A 12,062-nucleotide genomic window follows, 5' to 3' on the forward strand; every position below is an offset into this window, starting at 1 on the left:
TGTAAGTAGAAATCGATGATCTAAGTGAGAACATGAGCCTTTAAAAAGTCCCAGTGGGTGCAGTCAAAGCAGTCCCTCAGTCCCAGTATAGAGTCTTTGGTCCAGACTGGAACAACTGTGTGCCCAGTTTGAGCTCTCTTCAGTGCTGTGACCTGACAGACCCAGAGGGGCCATCACATCACATTTAGAAGCTCCCCTAATGGAGCCACAACACATGTCCAATACTTAGTCTGTTTTGTTGGACCAACTGGAAGAAATGATTCAAGGACTTAGTCACAGAACAGAGATTCAAATCTCCAAAATCCAACTGGCTGCATCACGACTTATAGTCTGAAACTCTGCACAGTTTCCTGTTTGAAGCTGCTTCCTGTTGGCTTCAGCTGTTTGGAGTTTCCATTTTCTAAACTTCTATATTCTGAACCTTCTTCAGCTCTGATCAGATGATGAAACACTGAATGATTTCAAGCTCACACTTTGTCTAATAAACTTACATCTTTCATTCTTTATACAGATTGAAGCTCTGTGATTTGTCAAAGATCAGCTGTGATTATCTGGCAGCAGCACTGAAGTCCAACCCCTCCCATCTGATAGAGTTGGACCTGAGTAAGAACTACACGCTGCAGGATTCAGGAGTTAAGCATCTGTGTGGTTTCCTGGAGAGTCCAGGATGTGGACTTAAAACTCTGAGGTCAGTCAGCATGTTTTAGTTGTGCTGAGATGAATATGATGTGAAAGTTGTGCTGACACTAAACTGCAGACATCAGGCTGATATTATACTGATCCACACTGAGGATCTTCATGGTAAAGTCTGTTTTCTTCTTCTCTGGTTTAGTCCATTGACTGCAGCAGAACAATGTTCACATTTCAAACAGTGATACTCAACGTATGGCCCGCGGCCCACACGCGGCCTGCCCACCTTTCCTGATTCAGAGAGAGGGGACCCTGATTAACTGTGTAGTGTTCTTCCTCACAGTTCTAAGTATCAGACACAACAATGAATAATCCACAGCTGACTGTCTTTAGCAGGTCAAAGGTCACGGCACACAGCAGACAGTGGGAAATATTATAATTCTGATCATTTATCAGCACATATCCATATGTATAAAAACAAAGCTGACACTGTGAGACTTGATCAGAGGTGTGATCATCACAGCAGAGGCCTTTGTGTCAAAGTCACTGAGGATCAAACAGAAACACATGAAGCAGATTTTCCTGTTCTGGCTTTTTATAGCAGATAACCTTCAAAATATTCTGCAGTCCATCAAAAACTGAAGCAAACCATGAATCAACATGTGAACATGACCTGATGCTGCTGAAGTGAAGCAAAGTTACAGAGGTTTGATTACAGACACAGCTGAGAGTTTGTAATCTGTCATCATTTTAAAAGGTTTCAATTTCTTCAGTATTGAACAGCAGAAATGAGGCTTTGTTTTCGGAGGCCGACAGCAGTGAACACAACAGCAGACTGGTGCGTAATAAGCAGTGAATAATGCAGAAAACAGATTTTTGAAGGTAAACTGTTCTTGAAGTACACTGAGAGAGAGAGAGCTGTGCAGGAAGTAAACGTCAAAGTCAGAGAGAATTCATGACGATGTTCATCAAACGTAAAGCGTAGTTTGGATCTTCTTTTGCTGCTGGTTCAGTCAGTTTTGGTTGGAGACAGATGAAACCTGCAGCTTCAGGATCTGTGAGCTGTCCACTTTCAGCCCCGACGGCGAGTCCGTGTACGTGCCGTCGAGTGAACGATCCACGCTCTGTGTTTCCATCTTTGTGTGTTTAGCTGCTCTCATTTACTGTTTTATCTGTTTGCTTGTTGTTGAAATACTTTTGGGAGCTTTAACCTGAGATTCTGGCAAAATACATTTATATTAAAAATCGATTCAGGATTGAATGAATCAACATCGCTTTAATCAAATTAAAAACATTTAAATAGGAAAATCCAGTTTTTTTACACCCGCCTCTAATGCTGGGTAATGTCACCTGGTCCATGTGCAGCTGGCTGTGAGGCTCAGGGAGCGTCTACAAAGTCCATCCATTCGCTTCCGCTTATCCTTTTCAGGGTCGCGGGGGTTGCTTTAGCCTATCCCAGCTGTCATAGGGCGAGAGGCGCGGTACACCCTAGACAGGTTGCCAGTCTGTCGCAGGGCCAACACACAGGGACAGACAACCATTCACGCTCACATTCACTCGCACATTCACACCTAGTGGCAATTTGGATTATCCAATTAACCTATCCCCACAACCTGCATGTCTTTGGACGGTGGGAGGAAGACGGAGTACCCGGAGGGAACCCACGCAAACACGGGGAGAACATGCAAAATCCACATAGAAAGACCCCGGCCTGATGGTGGAATTGAACTCAGGACCTTTTCGCTTTGCGGCAACAGTGATAACCAACGTGCCACTGTGCTAATGAGTGTGTGATGTTCTTTCAGTGTTGCACTTTGTAGACGCTCCCTGAGCACTGGTCTCACAACCAGCTGCACATAGAGACCAGTGTTGTTAGTCCAGGTCAGAAGATGACTTGTTGGAATGAAAATGAGCTTGTAGTTTGTCTGCTTTAATAATGTGACTGGAAAAAGGTGTTGGACTTCAAGTATGTCCATTTCTTTCACACTTCACCTTTAAAAGTGAAGCCTTGTGGTTCCTGGAAGGAAAAACACGACTTTTTCAAGTCTTTGTCCTGTTTTTATGATAACTGTATGACTTTAATGTGAAACATTCAGTTTTTTCTCTTGTTGTGTTTGTTTGAAGCTGCTTCCTGTTGGCTTCGGCTGTTTGGAATTTCCATTTTTTAAACTTCTACGTTCTGAACCTTCTTCAGCTCTGAACAGATGATGAAACACTGAATGATTTCAAGCTCACACTTTGTCTAATAAACTTACATCTTTCATTCTTTATACAGATTGAGGCGCTGTGGTTTGTCAAAGATCAGCTGTGATTATCTTGCAAGAGCACTGAAGTCCAACCCCTCCCATCTGAGACAGCTGGACCTGTACAACAACAAGCTGCAGGATCCAGGAGTGAAGCATCTGTGTGGTTTCCTTGAGAGTCCAGGTTGTGGACTTAAAACTCTGAGGTCAGTCAGCATGTTTTAGTTGTGCTGAGATGAATATGATGTGAAAGTTGTGCTGACACTAAACTGCAGACATCAGGCTGATATTATACTGATCCACACTGAGGATCTTCATGGTAAAGTCTGTTTTCTTCTTCTCTGGTTTAGTCCATTGACTGCAGCAGAACAATGTTCACATTTCAAACCTTCAAAGAAGAAGAAAAATCCTCCACTGGATAATTCACTGTGAAACTCTCCAACTCTTCATTCCACCTTAAAGTCTGTCTGACACTGAAATCCAAAGCAAAATGTGCGTTTGCTTTACAGACAGCAGTCCAACACAAACATACACACATCATCCAAAACACAGTCCAACATCCAAATCTCCTCCACTGCCAGCATGAATGATGGGAAAGAGAAGGAGGAACACTCTGACATTCAGGGTTAGAATGAGTTTCATAAAGCAGACTGTGAAGATCAAAGCTGCATTAGAAAGCTTACATGAATGAATGAGTGGACAGAAGTGGACAGAGATCATCTGAAGCACTTCAAAGGCTTAAAATCAGCACATTTCTCTTTATTCTTTATCAACTCTGTTAGTTTCTCTCAGTTTTCTGTGGAATGAAGCTAACAGCAGGCTAATAAGATGCTGACCAATAGTTTTTTGTTAAAGGATGTAATTTGTATATGAAAAAGTGCTTTGGCTCAACAGGAATACAGCTGCTGGATGGGTGTACGGTTTTTACTAAGCTAACTACCTTTAATTTAGTAAACTCCCACCGTAAGGGTGTGTCTTAACTGATGAAACTGTGTCGTACTCAGGCTCTGATTGCTGTCTTTTATAAGCTTTATTGCACAAGCATAAGCTAACACCAGTACAGTAACCGTGCCTTTACAGAAGCCAGGTAATCAACTGAAATACACAAAATAAAACAACCATACAACATTAACAAAGCAACACTATTAATGACAGTACAGTTTAGTAATAGTCATATTTGTATCTTTAACACGTTACTTAGTTAACACAGAAACTCACCAGCTCGGCTTCATCAGTCATAACAGCAATATCAATGAAAAGAAGATCCGGCAGGTAGGATCTGTGAGCGGCCTTTAACACGTACCATCCCAGACTTACATAAATCACTCCGTCTTAAATAAATTTGTCATTTAAAGCAAATATGGGTCTGGCTGATAATAAAGCACAAAAAACAAATTGGCATGTTAGTAATATGGGAAAAAACCACACACCTCCCACTTGAACTACGTGCCAGACTAAGTAGTACTAAGTAACAATAACCAGTAGCAATAAACACTAATATAGAAAACAAAAAACTCTTATAACCGTGTTTTAAACAGGTTGGGCCTGGTCCCCACACCAAAGAGTCCCCAATCTGCAAGTATTTCTCGGGTACTCAGGGGGATGAACCACGTCCCTCTTGCTCCTCTACTGGCAGTAACACCACCAACCTCCTTACGTCCCTGTGGAGAATGGTGGAATGACATGGTTCCCTGTCCTTTCTTGACTGAGACGAGTTGATGGGACGACTACAATAAATCCTTACTTTGACATCTCGAACAACACCCAGGTGATCTGGATCTGCCTCCTCCATGCGGCCCAGCTTGAAATGGCCCCTAAGTGCGTTCTGATCTGCCACCCAGACAAGGTCCCCAACAGAGACAATTCTCGCCGGGGCATGCCATTTTTGCCGAACAAACAGGTGCGGCCCAGCCAACTGACTCCAGCGTCTCCAAAACTTGTCCACTTCCACCTGGACTGCACGTAATCGACTGAATGGGTAGGCAGGGAACTCAAAACCCATGTTGTCGCCTCTGGGTCCTGCCCGACTCAACAACAAAGAGTTTGGTGTCAAAACATCTACAATTTCTTCCTGAACTTGAGCTCTGGCCCCGATAGGCCTCTCATTGGTGAGGTTGGCCACCAAATAGAGGAGGGTTTGGAATTCCAGAGCAGTCAAGTTTCCCTCCTCACCAACGTTACTCAACGCCCTTTTCAACACGTGAACAGCTGCCTCTGCTGCTCCATTCATGTGGGGAGTCCGCTGGACTAAACTCCCACATCCAGTCAGACCCAACTACGGCTGCCTTTCTTTGGATCTCTTCTTTGTCGATACTCGCAAGGAAATTGTAGAGCTCCTTCAGTGCAGGTTTAGCTCCCACAAAATTGGTCCCCTGGTCAGACCAGAGTTTCTTGGGGTGACCCCTCAGGGCAGTAAACCGCTGGTATGCCTTCAGGAAGCCCTCAGTTGACAGATCTTCAACTATGTCTGCATGAACTGCTCTTGAGGCCATACAGCTAAAAACCACGCCCCAGACTTTCTTCTTCATTCGTCGCCTTACTGCGTCTCTGACAAAATATGGACCAAACAATTCCAAAGTAGTGTACTCGAAAGGGGCTGCTGGCGTAGTGCGTACGGGAGGAAGATCACTCATCACCTGAGTGCATAGCTTGGCCCGGCACTTTCTGCAACGTATGCACGAATCAATCACCTTCTGTAAGATCCTGGAACCTTGAACTACCCAGCTCCTCTTCCTCATCCGAAGAAGGGTGGCAGAAACACCTTCATGGTTGACACGATGGGCGTCCTCAGCAAGGAGATAGCTTAATCGCCACTTGTAGGGGATCAATGGGACCCCGTACCTCTCCTCCACAACAGATTGAATCCGGCCATAGCACATCAAGAGCCCCGTTGTTTTATCCTTGCGCACAACCAGGCGGTTGCGGTTGTTCTACCCGCTCCTTAGCCGTGGGCACTGCCTCACACTTTAATCCTACAGCAGTTCGACCCCTGCCAGATAACCAAAAGCACAAGGCTCTGTGGACATAAGCTATGACCCCACAGAGCTTGGCTAGAGAATTGAACCGTGAAAGATCTACTTGATTTATCAAGGCTGAACCCCAGTACTCCTTGATCCTGCAGACATTAGAAGCAACAGAAGGAGACCCCTTAGTCTCAAAAGACGTAACCTTGTTGCTGAATGGTAAAAGCTCTGGACTTACTCGGCCGCTGACCACAGCTTTGATGCTATCAAAACCATCTGGAGTAGTCTGAACCCTTTCCTGCGACCTTGTTAAGATGGCAGAAAAAGCCTTTCTTTGAAGTCGACTGACGACTTTTCTAGTCCCAGAGGCCACCTCTGCAGCCGACTTTATGGGCCATTCCTCTACTGGCTTGGTTACGAACATGGGACCGGTCTGCCATGAAGAGTCCTCACCAAGCTGCTCAGGGGAACATCCTCTTGTGACCAGGTCAGCCACGTTGAACTGGCCAGGAAGCCACCACCAGTCGGTCACAGGCCCGGTCTTCTGTATCTCTCCCACTCGATTGGCAAAGAAGGTCTGGAACCCGTAACTCTCCCGTTGGATGGCACCTAACACAGTCTGACTGTCCAGAAAATGGTACCAATGATCTATTTCCAACCGAGTGTACTTCAGAAAGTAACCTTTCAGGCGAGTGGCAAAAACAGCTCCACAAATCTCTGCCTTGACAGCATCTCCCTTTTGTTCGATTGGAGTCAATTTGGCCTTGTACTCCACGAGCCGAGTCTTGACCCCTCCAGACGTTTCCCAGTGCAGGTAGAGGACCGCTCCGTATGAGTCACAACTCCCATCAGAGAACGTGATCCCCCAGGGTTTACCCACCCAGCCGGATGGTGTAATACTCCTGGGAAAGGTGATGGTACTCAGCTGCGCGTACTCCTCAAAGAGCTTGATCGCTCTCCCACGTAGTTCACTTGACAGCGGATTATCCCACGTATCCTTAGTCAGCATCCCGGCCTCCTGAAAGGCTCTTCTGACAAGAATAACACCTTTCTACTTCAGCGGCGTCACCAGACCAAGGGGGTCATAGAGCCCTGCTAGCTGACTCAGAAGCATACGGCAGGTGAGGGGATTCGGCGTCTTCTCCCCTATGTTCTCCTCAGCGAGGTCTACTTCAGTACGCATCTTTTTCTTTCTTGCAGAGAAGTTAATAGCCACCATGAGGAAGAGCTTGTCTTCTTCCACGAGATAACCCACACCCAAAGCCTTGTTGTCCTCGATTCGCAGCTGGTTGGGCAACATGATGGTTTCTGGTTCGGCAGGAACAGCACCTTGCCTTCCACTAAAGCCAGACCGCGCCCAAGGCTTGAGGTAAAACCCCCCCATGCTTGAGAATGGATTCAACCCCCTCAAGGATCTCGCTCAGTCTGTTAGGGTCATTGTGGTACACAAGGATGTCGTCCACGGAAGTATCCTCTTCAATGACACGTCTTTCTTCTACTCTGTTAACAAACTGTGGCAGAAGGGCAGTCTGTCGCATGGCAACTTGAGCGATACAACCTGCAGGCTTGTCACCCATGTTCACACGCACCACAGCATAATCCTTGATGTCCTCCTCCAGGGACATGCACCTCTTGATCCTCCAGCCATACAGAGTTATACATTTTGGAGACGTCCCCTATTGCTGCATGCTCTCCCTCCTGGAAATGGAGCAGCACTGCCCTAATGGGATTCAGAACATCTGGGCCTTTCATCAAGATGCTGTTCAAACTAACACCTCTGTACACCTGGCTGCTGTCCCAAACGAGCCTCACCGGCGTGGTGTTGGAGTGGGGGTTGGGCGCCATCAAATGGTTTATCCACCACACGGCTCCTTTCCACTCATCCAACACTGTCTGGGAAAGCTGGACAGCGGCCCCCCTAGCCAGCATGTCACACACCTGCTTAGCATAAGCTGCCTTCCATAGCGGATCTTTCTCGAGGCGCTTTTCTGACTTCAGGAAAATTGCCTCCACACGCAAAATGGGTTGATGAGAGACGTGCAGTCACCTCCACATCTTCAAACAGATCTGGGTGTGCACCACTGATGGTTTTCCCTAACGGACCATCCCACAGAACCAAGTCACCGCACCTCATCATTCTCTGGGGGGCTAGACGACCCTCCCGGGTGCTGATGAGTAGTTCAACCTTTTCCGGGCGGATCAGTTCGCCCGGTTCGACGGAGCCTGGGAAGAACTTCTCCAGGCGCTCCGAGTCCTCGACGTGACCCACATTGGCAATCTCTTCTAATCCATAGCAAACCATCTCATGGAGTCGCCATGTCCCCTTCTTTGTGGCTACCTTTATGCTCAACAGGTATCTCTTTGTCTCTACTTTTGCCTCCATGCCACCAACAACATGAACAACTAAGGTGATTGGTTCACCAGGCAGACCAAGCCTCTCCGCTGCCTGGTGGGTGATGTAATTCGTGTCAGAGGCTAAATCGATGAGTGCTCCAATCCATTCTCCCCTCTTGGTGGTGACGTCCAACAACATCATGAGGACCGGGAGCTCCTTCAGACAACTCTCATCTTCCGAGCCTCTGCCAGCCCACAACTTTGAAGTCACTTTGTTTGTGCAAGCCTTCTGAACAGCCTCCAGCTGCTCCGGGGACAGACCTAGGCCAGCAAACACAGCCTCTTGCTCTTCCGTCGGGCCTCGGGGTTCTCTCCTTTTATCCCCTTTGGTCCCTTGCCTAGCTTCATTTTTCCTAGTTGGGGTCTTAAGACACAGGAAGAAATGGTGATCCGATGAGGCATCACCCCTTCTGCATCCCTCATTACAACACAGAAAGTTCTTACTACATGGGTCATCACTCCCATGGGAGTCCAGACACCTGGGACATACTTTTGTCTTTTTCACGTAAGCTCTCCGCTCTGACGGGTTAGCCTTTTTAAACGTCTTACAGCGGTATAAATGGACTGTGTGACCCTCTTCACCACACAAACAGCAAGGATTCTGTGACAGCTCACCTCTTGTCTCACTCGTAGTAGCCTTGGTGAACGAACGTCTCTCCATCCTCCGATCTGGTCTCTTTTTTGGTTTCTCGCGGGGGCTCGGATCAGCTGCCCTGGTAGTATTAGACTGTCTGATGGATTGCAACTGCTCCAGTTGCACCAGAACTGTCTTCTGATCTTTCAGGAACTGCCATAGCTTATCAAACCGGTTCTGTGGACTGACATCATTGACAGGATCGCATCGGTACAAAAGCCACCTTTCTTTCATACTGTCCGGCAGCTTACTCTCAAGTGACCGGATCACTAACTGATTTTTTATGGCATCTTCACAACCTAGGTCTATTAGGTCCAACAGCGCCCTCTCTACAGCTTGGATTAACTGTAAAACCTCTCTGGGTTTGTTGTTGCGCACGCCCAGTAACTCCTGTAGTTCAAGTACAATGTCATCTGCTATTAGTGATACGTCACCATAACAGTCTTCTAAAACCTGGAAAACCTCGCTCGCAGTACGGCAGTGAGACAGCCTAAGTTCACATTTTACTGGATCAGCAATACTGTCCATCAGGTGGAAGAGCCTGCACTCCGGGGAACCTGTGGGTTCCGCTAACGCTTGGAGGGTCCCCCAGTTACTCTTCCAGCACCAGTAGCTTCTCCTGTCCCCAAAGAACTTTGGTAGGCTCAGGGGTGCGAGTGCGATCCTCGTTCCGAGTGATCCTTGAGAGACGGTAGACGTGCTCTGTCCTGCCCCAGCGCCATTGGGTCTCACACCATGCATTCCTTGAAGCTGCTGTGGCGTGCCTGAGAGGCCAGGGTTGAATACAAGACTCACAAGTCCCTGGGATAGTGGTCCCTGTGGTGGCGCTTGAAGGGCTGCAATGGTAGGACCTGCAGCTCGTGCTCCATCGGGGCCACCTTCATCAATGACCTGGTTACTACTGCCCACTGAAGCACTTTGGCATGCAGCAGGGTTCACGTCAGCATCTAGCGCACCACCGGCACGCGCTGGGCCATCATCTCCACCGGTCACAGCGGGCCCACTGGCCTTGCTAGTGCTGGTCGTCACTCCACCGTCAGCGCCACCTTCATCACTGCCTTCACCTTCACTGCTAGTCCTGCTTCTAAGGTGGCCACACCCAGATCTCCTTCTTCCATCTAGGGTGGTAGCCAGCACCACCATAGCTACTCTCCTCCTTTCCTTGAGCTCTTTGAGACAAGCTCGCATAACATTCACTTCTTTCTCTGGAACATAACGATCCCACTTATGCAAACTCACTTAGAGCTTCCTCTCTGCCTTCCACAGCAGGGAGCATTGAATCAAACTGATCCTGTTTTATTTGACCCATTTTGAGCGCCTCCACCTGGCTAATAGCATCTTTTAGGTCAACTCTTAGACTCTCAAACTGACCTGATGCACAATGGGACCGTGACGCTTCCTTTAGCTTCATTTCTGTGGTCTGGTATTTCGAGCGGCAGTCCTGCAGCTTCTTCTCCATTTCAGCTATTTCTGCTGCAAAACCACTTGCATCTTCTTCTTCCATAGCAGCAATGTAATCAAAACTGCTATCACAAACCTCACTATAACTGTCTTTGAGTGTCCTACATTCAGACATGAGGTCATGTTAAGGCAGAAGGTTAATGTTAAAGACAATGGAATTGGCTTTCCTAGTCAAAACTGCTTGCGCAGAGGGCCGCCTTTTCTTTAATTCTTCTCGGCATGCCATACTGACTTTTTCCTTCTTGTTTATTACCGGCGTTACTCCTTTGCCCTCAACAAAGATGGCGGCGGCCCACTTCCGGTCACTTAGCGGCTAGTAACTGAATTAAAAGTAAGTTTTCGGCGGCTGGCTCATCCTATGCCAGTGCCCTAATAATCACAGCAAGGAAATCCAAACACAGTCTCTCACGTACGATGGCTTGACGGTGTTTTGGGGACGAAGTCACGTCAATCGGCTTGACGTCTAATTACTGGATTCTCCGTAGCCGACAGAGACCCTCCTCCACTTCTCCGTCGCGGGGCTGGCTAAGTGTTGATTACTGTATGGTTTTTACTAAGCTAACTACCTTTAATTTAGTAAACTCCCACCGTAAGGGTGTGTTTTAACTGATGAAACTGTGTCGTACTCAGGCTCTGATTGCAGTCTTTTATAAGCTTTATTGCACAAGCATAAGCTAACACCAGTACAGTAACCGTGCCTTTACAGAAGCCAGGTAATCAACTGAAAATAAAACAACCATACAACATTAACAAAGCAACACTATTAATGACAGTACAGTTTTGTAATAGTCATATTTGTATCTTTAACACGTTACTTAGTTAACACAGAAACTCACCAGCTCGGCTTCATCAGTCATAACAGCAATATCAATGAAAAGAAGATCCGGCAGGTAGGATCTATGAGCAGCCGTTAACACGTACCATCCCAGACTTAGATAAATAACTCTGTCTTAAATAAATTTGTCATTTAAAGCAAATATGGGTCTGGCTGATAATAAATCACAACAAACAAATTGGCATGTTAGTAATATGGGAAAAAACCACACAATGGGATTAGCATGTCATAGCTATCTACCAATCTGCTAACTGGGGAATTTCAGGCCATCTATGGATCATTTTTGCTAACTGTTTATTCAGCTTAGGCTCACAGGGCTGGAGCCTGTGCCCTAGCTGTGAAAGGGCAAGAGGCGTGGTCCACCTGCACAGGTGAGCAGTCCATCACAGGGCCAACAGAGAGAGACAGAGAAGCACTCTCTCACATCCACACCTTCAGCCAATTTAGAAGCACCAATGAACCTAAGCAGCATTTCATTGGACTGTGGGAGAACATCCAACCTCCACAGAAAGGCCAACAAGCTTCAACCTACAACCTTCTTGCTTTAAGGCACTAGTGCGAACCACTTTTCCCCATTTCAGCCCAAATCCTGCATCTTCCTGTTTCTGACTCCAGGCCAGCTCCACTAACAATTTCTCATCAGACACTGCCACCTAGTGGAGGAAGTCTTAGTTCCATTTGAAGCTTCAGATTACAGTTAGTTCCTTTACAAAGAGGTGGAGGTGGTGGGGCCACAGCACCATCATCACTGAGTGCCATAGGACACTTAACCTTTGTTTCCATATGCTGGGAACTTCCTGTTGTTCCAAGGAGGACTGGAAAATGTGTGAAAATCTCCCAGTCAGTTCCTCACAGCACACTTCAATCATTTCCCTCCCACAGCATCAGGACCAGGGCTTTTT

This window comes from Diplotaxodon limnothrissa, linkage group LG3 (genome assembly GCF_057381915.1).
Source record: "Diplotaxodon limnothrissa isolate DT_005_m linkage group LG3, D_limnothrissa_male_GT1.1, whole genome shotgun sequence".
Taxonomy (NCBI): domain Eukaryota; kingdom Metazoa; phylum Chordata; class Actinopteri; order Cichliformes; family Cichlidae; genus Diplotaxodon; species Diplotaxodon limnothrissa.